An 11,810-nucleotide genomic window follows, 5' to 3' on the forward strand; every position below is an offset into this window, starting at 1 on the left:
CGAGGCTGGTTTTCATGACATCAGCACAGCTGAGGAGGTGAACTAGGACCACTGAAGATTATTAAAATGGTTGGATCTACAAGTAGGATCCTACTGAATATTTCATCTACCACCTCCAAAGAAGCGGAGATCATAGACAGAAATAATTCTAAAAGACTTAGTCTTGATTTCAGGAGCTCAGTTTAACAGAAGGCATGGAGAGACAAAGGACTAAGAAGGTTCTTAACACTAACTTTTTTCCCTCTCTTTATACCTCTCTCTTTCTCATCTGATAGGCTTGGTAAGATTGCCTGATATTTCATTGAGAAAATATGAGATACAAGCTAGCAGATAGTAGTTACTTTATCTCCCTACTAATAACCTACAGTCTTGCCTTCATCTGTATTCATCATTCCCCTGAAACAAAGAAGTGCCCTCTCCTATCGAAGTCCTTCCTTCCACACACATTGGTTATCCCATCTCCTGGTGCCTATTTTTTCTCCAGGTTTTGCACCATCTCTGATCACCTCTCTTGCTTCTTCAACCTCCTTTTCTCCACTGGATCATTATCCTAAGTATTAAAACATAATCTAGACGCTCCCATCTTTCAAAAATACCTCTCATTCCAATATCTCTATTCCTAGCCTACGTACTGTTTCTCTTCTAGTCTTCAAAGCCATACTTCTCAAAACACAACCTATCTTTATTCTCCATACACTCTGCAGCTCTCACCACTCCACTATGTTCTTTCCAAAGTTAGCAGCTGCATCCACACTGCCAAATCAAATATTTTTCGGTCCTCATTCTACTCAACCTCTTGGCATAGAACACTGTTTTCAACACCCTTATTTACAACATTTGTCGGATCTCAGTTTTCATGGCATCCTACTCTAGGCCTTTCTCTTGCATCTCCAGGCCTTCGTTCTCCAGTTTCTTCCCCTCTAGTCCCTAAATATTGTATCTCAGGACTCAGCCCTGGGACTGTTTTTCTATCTGACTATTCATTCTGATTGCTTTAAATATATGGTTTTTTTTTTTATTATACTTTAAGTTCTAGGGTACATGTGCATAACGTGCAGTTTGTACATATGTATACTTGTGCCATGTTGCTGTGCTGCACCCATCAACTCGTCAGCACCCATCAATTCATCATTTATATCAGGTATAACTCCCAATGCAATCCCTCCCCCCTCCCCTCCCCATGATAGGCCCCGATGTGTGATGTTCCCCTTCCTGAGTCCAAGTGATCTCATTGTTCAGTTCCCAACTATGAGTGAGAACATGCGGTGTTTGGTTTTCTGTTCTTGTGATAGTTTGCTAAGAATGATGGTTTCCAGCTGCATCCATGTCCCTACAAAGGATGCAAACTCATCCTTTTTTATGGCTGCATAATATTCCATGGTGTATATGTGCCACATTTTCTTAATCCAGTCTGTCACTGATGGACATTTGGGTTGATTCCAAGTCTTTCCTATTGTGAATAGTGCCGCAATAAACATACGTGTGCATGTGTCTTTATAGCAGCATGATTTATAATCCTTTGGTATATACCCAGTAGTGGGATGGCTGGGTCATATGGTACATCTAGTTCCAGATCCTTGAGGAATCGCCATACTGTTTTCCATAATGGTTGAACTAGTTTACATTCCCACCAACAGTGTAAAAGTGTTCCTATTTCTCCACATCCTCTTCAGCACCTGTTGTTTCCTGACTTTTTAATGATTGCCATTCTAACTGGTGTGAGATGGTATCTCATTGTGGTTTTGATTTGCATTTCTCTGATGGCCAGTGATGATGAGCATTTTTTCATGTGTCTGTTGGCTGTATGAATGTCTTCTTTTGAGAAATGTCTGTTCATATCCTTGCCCCCTTTTTGATGGGGTTGTTGTTTGCTTTTTTCTTGTAATTTGTTTGAGTTCTTTGTAGATTCTGGATATTAGCCCTTTGTCAGATGAGTAGATTGCAAAATTTCTCCCATTCTGTAGGTTGCCTGTTCACTCTGATGGTTTTCTTTGCTGTGCAGAAGCTCTTTAGTTTAATAGATCCCACTTGTCAATTTTGGCTTTTGCTGCCGTTGCTTTTGGTGTTTTAGACATGAAGTCCTTGCCCATGCCTATGTCCTGAATGGTACTACCTAGATTTTCTTCTAGGGTTTTTATGGTATTAGGTCTAACATTTAAGTCTCTAATCCATCTTGAATTAATTTTGTATAAGGAGTAAGGAAGGATCCAGTTTCAGCTTTCTACTTATGGCTAGCCAATTTTCCCAGCACCATTTATTAAATAGGGATCCTTTCCCCATTTCTTGTTTCTCTCAGGTTTGTCAAAGATCAGATGGCTGTAGATGTGTGGTATTATTTCTGAGGACTCTGTTCTGTTCCATTGGTCTGTATCTCTGTTTTGGTACCAGTACCATGCTGTTTTGGTTACTGTAGCCTTGTAGTATAGTTTGAAGTCAGGTAGCATGATGCCTCCAGCTTTGTTCTTTTGACTTAGGATTGTCTTGGCAATGCGGGCTCTTTTTTGGTTCCATATGAACTTTAAAGCAGTTTTTCCCATTCTGTGAAGAAAGTCATTGAGCTTGATGGGGATGGCATTGAATCTATAAATAACCTTGGGCAGTATGGCCATTTTCATGATATTGATTCTTCCTATCCATGAGCATGGTATGTTCTTCCATTTTTTGTGTCCTCTTTCATTTCACTGAGCAGTGGTTTGTAGTTCTCCTTGAAGAGGTCCTTGACATCCCTTGTAAGTTGGATTCCTAGGTATTTATTCTCTTTGAAGCAATTGTGAATGGAAGTTCATCCTGATTTGGCTCTCTGTTTGTCTGTTACTGGTGTATAAGAATGCTTGTGATTTTTGCACATTGATTTTGTATCCTGAGACTTTGCTGAAGTTGCTTATCAGCTTAAGGAGATTTTGGGCTGAGACAATGGGGTTTTCTAAATATACAATCATGTCATCTGCAAACAGGGACAATTTGACTTCTTCTTTCCTAACTGGATACCCTTGATTTCTTTCTCTTGCCTGATTGCCCTAGCCAGAACTTCCAACTATGTTGAATAGGAGTGGTGAGAGAGGGCATCCCTGTCTTGTGCCAGTTTTCAAAGGGAATTTTCCAGTTTTTGCCCATTCAGTATGATATTAGCTGTGGGTTTGTCATAAATAGCTCTTATTATTTTGAGGTACGTTCCTCAATACCAAATTTATTGAGCGTTTTTAGCATGAAGGGCTGTTGAATTTTGTCAAAAGCCTTTTCTGCATCTATTGAGATAATCATGTGGTTCTTGTCTTTGGTCTGTTTATATGCTGGATTACGTTTATTGATTTGCGAATGTTGAACCAGCCTTGCATCCCAGGGATGAAGCCCACTTGATCATGGTGGATAAGCTTTTTGATGTGCTGCTGAATCCGGTTTGCCAGTATTTTATTGAGGATTTTTGCATCGATGTTCATCAGGGATATTGGTCTAAAATTTTCTTTTTTGTTGTGTCTCTGCCAGGCTTTGGGGATGATTCCTTCTTTTTCTATTGATTGGAATAGTTTCAGAAGGAATGGTACCAGCTCCTCCTTGTACCTCTGGTAGAATTCAGCTGTGAATCCATCTGGTCCTGGACTTTTTTTGGTTGGTAGGCTATTAATTATTGCCTCAATTTCAGAGCCCTATTGGTCTATTCAGGGATTCAACTTCTTCCTGGTTTAGTCTTGGAAGAGTGTAAGTGTCCAGGAAATTATCTATTTCTTCTAGATTTTCTAGTTGATTTGCATAGAGGTGTTTATAGTATTCTCTGATGGTAGTTTGTATTTCTGTGGGGTCCATGGTGCTATCCCCTTTATGATTTTTTATTGCATCTATTTGATTCCTCTCTCTTTTCTTCTTTATTAGTCTTGCTAGCGGTCTGTCAATTTTGTTGATCTTTTCAAAAAACCAACTCCTGGATTCATTGATTTTTTGGAGGGTTTTTTTGTCTCTATCTCCTTCAGTTCTGCTCTGATCTTAGTTTTTCTTGCCTTCTGCTAGCTTTTGAAGTGTTTTGCTCTTGCTTCTCTAGTCTTTTAATTGTGATGTTAGAGTGTCAATTTTAGATCTTTCCTGCTTTCTCTTGTGGGCATTTAGTGCTATAAATTTCCGTCTACACCTGCTTTAAATGTGTCCCAGAGATTCTGGTATGTTGTATCTTTGTTCTCATTGGTTTCAAAGAACATCTTTATTTCTGCTTTCATTTCGTTATGTACCCAGTAGTCATTCAGGAGCAGGTTGTTCAGTTCCATGTAGTTGAGCGGTTTTGATTGAGTTTCTTAGTCCTGAGTTCTAGTTTGATTGCACTGTGGTCTGAGAGACAGTTTGTTATAATTTCTGTTCTTTTACATTTGCTGAGGAGTGCTTTACTTCCAATATGTGGTCAATTTTGGAATAAGTGTGATGTGGTGCTGAGAAGAATGTATATTCTGTTGATTTGGGGTGGAGAGTTCTATAGATGTCTATTAGGTCCGCTTGGTGCAGAGATGAGTTCAATTCCTGGATATCCTTGTTAACTTTCTGTCTCGTTGATCTGTCTAATGTTGACAGTGGAGTGTTGAAGTCTCCCATTATTATGTATGGGAGTCTAAGTCTCTTTGTAAGTCTCTAAGGACTTGCTTTATGAATCGGGGTGCTCCTGTATTGGGTGCATATATATTTAGGATAGTTAGCTCTTCCTGTTGAATTGATCCCTTTACCATTATGTAATGGCCTTCTTTGTCTCTTTTGATCTTTGATGGTTTAAAGTCTGTTTTATCAGAGACTAGGATTGCAACCCCTGCTTTTTTTTGTTCTCCATTTGCTTGGTAGATCTTCCTCCATCCCTTTATTTTGAGCCTATGTATGTCTCTGCATGTGAGATGGGTCTCCTGAATACAGCAGACTGATGGGTCTTGACTCTTGATCCAGTTTGCCAGTCTGTGTCTTTTAATTGGAGCATTTAGTCCATTTACATTTAAGGTTAATATGTTATGTGTGAACTTGATCCTGCCATTATGATATTAACTGGTTATTTTGCTCGTTAGTTGATGCAGTTTCTTCCTAGCCTCGATGGTCTTTACATTTTGGCATGTTTTTGCAATGGCTGGTACCAGTTGTTCCTTTCCATGTTTAGGGCTTCCTTCAGGGTCTCTTGTAAGGCAGGCCTGGTGATGACAAAATCTCTAAGCATTTGCTTATCTGTAAAGGATTTTATTTCTCCTTCACTGATGAAACTTAGTTTGGCTGGATATGAAATTCTGGGTTTAAAATTCTTTTCTTTGAGAATGTTGAATATTGGCCCCCACTCTCTTCTGGCTTGGAGAGTTTCTGCCGAGAGGTCTGCTGTTAGTCTGATGGCCTTCCCTTTGTGGGTAACCCGACCTTTCTCTCTGGCTGCCCTCCAGATTTTTTCCTTCATTTCAACTTTGGTGAATCTGGCAATTATGTGTCTTGGAGTTGCTCTTCTGGAGGAGTATCTTTGTGGCGTTCTCTGTATTTCCTGAATTTGAATGTTGGCCTGCCCTACTAGGTTGGGGAAGTTCTCCTGGATGATATCCTGAAGAGTGTTTTCCAACTTGGTTCCATTTTCCCCCTCACTTTCAGGCACCCCAATCAGACGTAGATTTGGTCTTTTTACATAATCCCATACTTCTTGCAGGCTTTGTTCATTTCTTTTTCTTCTTTTTTCTTTTGGTTTCTCTTCTCGCTTCATTTCATTCATTTGATCCTCAATCGCTGATACTCTTTCTTCCAGTTGATCGAGTCGGTTACTGAAGCTTGTGGATTTGTCACGTATTTCTCGTGTCATGGTTTTCATCTCTGTCATTTCATTTATGACCTTCTCTGCATTAATTATTCTAGCTATCAATTCTTCCACTCTTTTTTCAAGATTTTTAGTTTCTTTGCGCTGGGTATGTAATTCCTCCTTTAGCTCTGAGAAGTATGGACTGAAGCCTTCTTCTCTCATCTCATCAAAGTCATTCTCTGACCAGCTTTGATCCGTGGCTGGCGATGAGCTGCGCTCCTTTGCAGGGGGAGATGCGCTCTTATTTTTGAATTTCCAGCTTTTTTCCCTGCTTCTTCCCCATCTTGTGGTTTTATCTGCCTCTGGTCTTTGATGATGGTGACGTACTGATGGGGTTTTGGTATAGGTGTTCTTCCTGTTGATAGTTTTCCTTCTAATAGTCAGGACCCTCAGCTGTAGGTCTGTTGGAGATTGCCTGAGGTCCACTCCTGACCCTATTTGCCTGGGTATCAGCAGCAGAGGTTGCAGAAGATAGCATATTGCTGAACAGCGAGTATACCTGTCTGATTCTTACTTTGGAAGCTTCCTCTCAGGGGTGTACTCCACCGTGTGAGGTGTGGGGTGTCAGAATGCCCCTAGTGGGGGATGTCTCCCAGTTAGGCTACTCAGGGGTCAAGGACCCACTTGAGCAGGCAGTCTGTCCATTCTCAGATCTCAACCACTGTGTTGGGAGATCCACTGCTCTCTTCAAAGCTGTCAGACAGAGTTGTTCGCGTCTGCACAGGCCTCTGCTGCTTCCCCTGTTGTTTTTTAGCTGTGCCCTGTCCCCAGAGGTGGAGTCTACAGAACAGACAGGTTTCCTTGAGCTGCTGTGAGCTCCACCCAGTTCGAGCTTCCCAGCAGCTTTGTTTACCTACTTAAGCCTCAGCAATGGCGGGCGCCCCTCCCCAGCCTCGCTGCTCTGCCTTGCGGTTAGATTGCAGACTGCTGTGCTAGCAATGAGGGAGGCTCCGTGCCCGTGGGACCCCCCGGCCAGGTGTGGGTATAATCTCCTGGTGTGCCCGTTTGCTTAAAGCGCAGTATTGGGGTGGAATTACCCGATTTTCCAGGTGTTGTGTGTCTCAGTTCCCCTGGCTAGGAAAAGGATCCCTTCCCCCTTGCGCTTCCCAGGTGAGGCGATGCCTCGCCCTGCTTCAGCTCTCGCTGGTCAGGCTGCAGCAGCTGACCAGCACTGATTATCCCACTCCCCAGTGAGATGACCCAGTACCTCAGTTGAAAATGCAGAAATCACCAGTCTTCTGTGTTGCTCGCACCGGGAGTTGAGACTGGAGCTGTTCCTATTCGGCCATCTTGCTCCGCCCCCTTTAATATTATGTTAATAATGCATAAATGTATATCCCAGCCCAGTCCTCCTTCTGTGTTCCAGACTCGTAGATTCAGCTTACTAAAAAATCTCATAAGCATTTTGAATTTGATATGGCCAGAATTAAACTATAGATTTTTTTTTTTTTTTTTGATCTTGCTCTGTCACCCAGGCTGGAGTGCAGTGGTGCTTCTTGGCTTGCTGCAAGCTCCACCTCCTGGGTTCACGCCATTCTCCTGCCTCAGCCTCCCGAGTAGCTGGGACTACAGGTGCCTGCCACCATGCCTGGCTAATTTTTTTTTTTGTATTTTTTAGTAGAGATGGGGTTTCACTGTGTTAGCCAGGATGATCTCGATCTCCTGACCTCATGATCCACCCGTCTCGGCCTCCCAAAGTGCTGGGATCACAGGCATTAGCCACCGTGCCTGGCCTAAACTATAGATCTTACTTCCCCAAATCCAACCCTTCCACAGTATTCTTCATCTTAGAAAATGGCACTACTAGTGCAGTTACTCAAGGTAGAAATCTGGAAGTCATCCTTGACCCTCTTTCTTACCCTCCACATCCCACCTATCACCAAGATCTACCCATTGTACTTTATCTTTATCTCTGCTACCAACATGATAGGCCAATCCATCACCAGCTGTCACCTGGGTTCCTGCAGTAACCAAACAACTGATGTCCCTGTGTCCACAGAGCAGATGGAGGAAACTATGCTACCTCTTCAGCCTCATCCATGTGCCTGTTCCCTCTCATATTAGGCCCTGGCCACATGTGCACTGTTTCATTTCATTATAAGATCTTCCTTACCTTAGAACCTTCATACATGCTGCCCTTTATCCGAATGTCTTTTTCTCTAACCATTCCCTTCCTCCACGTGTTTCATCTTGGCTAGTGCTTTCACACCTTTTATGTCTTAGCTGAAATATCTTCCTCCCATAGATTTTCTCTAGCCAAGATCTTGAATGTCTGTCTTCCACCATTCCACACCGTCATAACACAATTTTAAATTGTATATTTTTTAAAAATTCCATACAATTTCCTCAGTAGGACTAAAAACTCCATGAAGTCAAGAACTATGCCTATATTTTTATGACTCTATATTTAGTACTTAGTCCAAGGCCTAATGATAAGTATTAGTGAATGAATGGAATTCTGTCCTCTTTTTCCTAACACTCACAGGTTGGCAGGGTAGCAATACCCATTTTTTATGTCACTTCTATGCCCCTTTCATAGTGACATGAAAATATATGAATCTATGGAATTAGACAGAATGGCTCTGACAGCCACTTTCAAACTCAGTGTATGACTTTAAGCAAGTTGCTTAACCACAGTCTCCCAACCTAGAAAATCAGAAAATAATGTTTATCTTATAGTAATATAATGAGAATTAAAATGACATCATGTATATAAAGTGCTAATCATAAAGTGCTGCAGTTTCAATGGTGGTGTCTCCTCCAAAATTCACAGTGGATCATATTTCCCAGTGCAACAATGTTAAGAGGTGTGGCCTTTGTGAGGTGATTAAGTTGTGGGGATACCACCTTTATGAATGGGCTTAACACCCATAAAAAAGGGCTCAAGGTTAGAAGAGGGAACACCCTTCTTGCATTTCCATCCCTTCCACCACAGCATTTCTCCCCTCTGGAGGATCTAGCAACTAATTACCATCTTGGAAGTAGAGCATTCCTCACAAGTTCATAAAAATCCTGCTGGTACCTTGATTTTGGACTTCCCAGCCTCCAGAACCGTGAAATATAAATTTCTGTTTTTTGTAAATTACCCAGTCTTTGGTATTTTGTTATAGCAACACATATGGACTAAGACATAAAGTTATTCAGTAAAAGTTAGTTCCCTGTCTTCCACGCCTTCCCCTAAATTCCAAATTCTTCTTACCCAATAGATACACATGCACACATACAGAATTTGAAAATATGAGAACATCTATCCTGCCCTCCTGGGTTTTTCTGATTATGCTCTTTGTCCTGCGAGTTTTGCCTGTAAAGAATAAGATACTTACCCAGAGAAGAACATTTATAGCTTCAAATCAAATATGTAACTCTAGCACTAAATAACTGGAGTTTATCTAATAAGGGCACCTTCTCCAATCCATTTGGGGATAACACAAAGGAGGAAAAAGTCAATAATATTATTTGATAGCTCAGAAGGCATTACTTTAAAAGAAAACACCAGATGGCAGCACCAGATGCTGGAGATGTGTCTGATGGGGCTTTAGCTCAAACCTGAGCATTGAGGATGCTGAACGTAGCTTACAACAGTGTTCAGAGAGACAATCATTATAGAAAAGATAGTTCCCCTTAAGAAAAACAATACATATTTTGCAATATAGAATAAAGTTTTTAGGAAGAGTGTTTCATATGTTACAAGTGAAATCCTAGGAAAATAACCCCAAGCCTTAACTAATAAAAACGTATTAGGCAAACGTTTCATTTTGGTTTATAGTTATATTTAACTAACTCTGTTCTGTTCCAATTAGCTTGAAAGGGCCTAAAGCTAAAGAATGAATTACAATCAGCTTCTAAAAACAGATGAAATTTTATCAACTATTAAATGCAATTATTAAAATTTATTCATTCATATTAAAATAAGAATAATTACTTCTATTATTATATTCCTCAGTATAGCTGAGAAAATCATTTACTAAAATAGACATCAAGAATCTCATTAAATAGATACAACATTAAAATTTAAAATGTTAACATACAGTTTGATCCATATTATGAATCACAATTTTATCTGGAATTGACAGCACTTTTAATTTTTGCTAAATTGGGTATTACCTATCCAGGCTTTTCTTTTAGAGGAAAGAAAGGAAGTGTAATGCTGCTCATTACACCATGAAATACGTATACACAGTCCCAGGACCGTTCCATCTTTTAATGAAAATCCACACCGAAGGTTTTATTCCTCTTAAATACTGTTTAGGGTCCTACACAAGTTTCCTGGGAGATCAGGAAGAGTGAGTTCAGTCCTATACTTTGGATGTGAAACAATGAGACAATTCGAGCCAGCATATTGGTTAGAAGGCAATGCAAAATGCCCACTGAGATCTTGGAGCAGCACTTGTCTAATCGGTGTTTGTGTTTAGATTTGACAGAAGGATCAAAGGAGCATCTGTGCCATAAGGGACCTGAGCCAATCTATTTTGGAGAAACATTCCGAGGGAAAGGTAATTCATTCTGCCAGAGAAGCAGTGACTGTGAGGTCACTGGAGTGAATTGTTTTCCAAGTACTATGATCATAGTTCTGAAACTATTTCTCTCACCTGAATTCACTATAAGATTGAACCCCGTGAGAACATAAGGCAAGATAGCTGATTCTAATCTGAAATGAGACCAAGGATTCCGGAGGGAAATCTGAATTGTAAGAAGGAATGTATGAGTGTCACAGGCTGCCAAAAGTCAGCTTTCACAGACAGATGAAATTCTGAAATCTAATAATCATTAGAGTAGTGTTCTTTATGGAAAATGAGTAATTCATAGCACTATCTAAAATTTAAATGATAGAAAGAAAAATATCCATAGGCAGGATCAAATCATAACTAAACTACACAGTGAAGGAAAGGCTTTCTGCTGAAAGCACTATGGAATGGTAAATGTCTTCTCTAAGGAAGGACTAAAGCCCACTGCTTTGAAAGTTCTCATGCTCCCTGGAAGCCTAAGAGTTTTCTCCTTCATAACTAACCCAAGCTTGTTTTAAGTCTGGCAGCCAAAGGGACCCTATGTTGGATGACCTTTCTATGCCCTCTACTGAATCTTGTGTGGTCCCCAAACAGGCCAGCACACATCTGACAGTGGTCGGGGCCAATTTCCCATTCACATGTGTGTTCTCAGTTCTGAGAGCAGGGTTGGGTGTGCTCTGATATAGCCATGTCCTCTAGACCACCACCCCCTACTCTCGTCTAAATGCATAAGTCAAGTCACTGAAGGACCATCGCTGGCCTCTCCTGACACTCTCCCCTCCAGATGACCGGGTGAGTCAGGAAGGTGTCTCCTAGGGAAGCTGGGGGCCCAAGCCAGCCACTTGCAGCCATCATGACTGAGTGAGAACATGCTGTGCTCAGCCTGTTGGCTCCACTCTTGAGCACAAAGTATGTGTTATAACAACAAGCACAAGAATCCTGACCACACGCTTCCCTATCTCTAGATCTGTAATGAGAACATTTGAAGTAAATGCATACAATCAAGAAACAGTGCTGTAAGGCAGAAAGTGAACAGAGTTTCTGATTTGTGACCCTGAGACACAGATTCTTGTATTCTCTGAATCCAGACCCCACACGTTATGGAAGAAAAGCAACAGACAGAAGATGGGAAAAACAGGTCATGTTTATGAAACCAGCTTGAAGACCATGCCACACTGAGGAGTTTGGTTTTTCATTAGGCAAAGAAACGAGCTGTTTTTTCTTCAATGTTCATCGGAAAACTTGCCCAGCAGCTGTGAGTGACTCTTCAGCTTTCAAATCATTGTCTTGGAATCTTCTAAACCAGCAAGACCATACTCATTTTATTTTAACATAGAATTTAGGAGCAAAGGACTAGACAGTCCTCAAAGTAATAAAATAAAAGAAAGAAAAATCAAATTAGAAATAAAGAATGCCCCTTACCCAACCAATTCCTTTGGTTCAATCTTTTACAATAGCTTGTGTAATCTTAGTTCTCTTCCTTTCCTCTCTCTTTCTTTCTTTCCTTCCTTCCTTCC

General features: G+C 40.9%; 1 long non-coding RNA gene across 1 annotated transcript; it reads left to right on the forward strand.

Moving 5' to 3' along the window:
- Positions 1-81: 81 nt before the first annotated feature.
- On the forward strand, positions 82-11,679 carry LOC117064624. Its single transcript, XR_004429560.1, has 3 exons — positions 82-218; positions 10,201-10,281; positions 11,382-11,679. It is a non-coding gene; the product is annotated as an uncharacterized LOC117064624 (long non-coding RNA).
- Positions 11,680-11,810: the final 131 nt, after the last annotated feature.

Source organism: Trachypithecus francoisi, unplaced genomic scaffold (genome assembly GCF_009764315.1).
Source record: "Trachypithecus francoisi isolate TF-2019V2 unplaced genomic scaffold, Tfra_2.0 Lachesis_group2, whole genome shotgun sequence".
NCBI lineage: Eukaryota > Metazoa > Chordata > Mammalia > Primates > Cercopithecidae > Trachypithecus > Trachypithecus francoisi.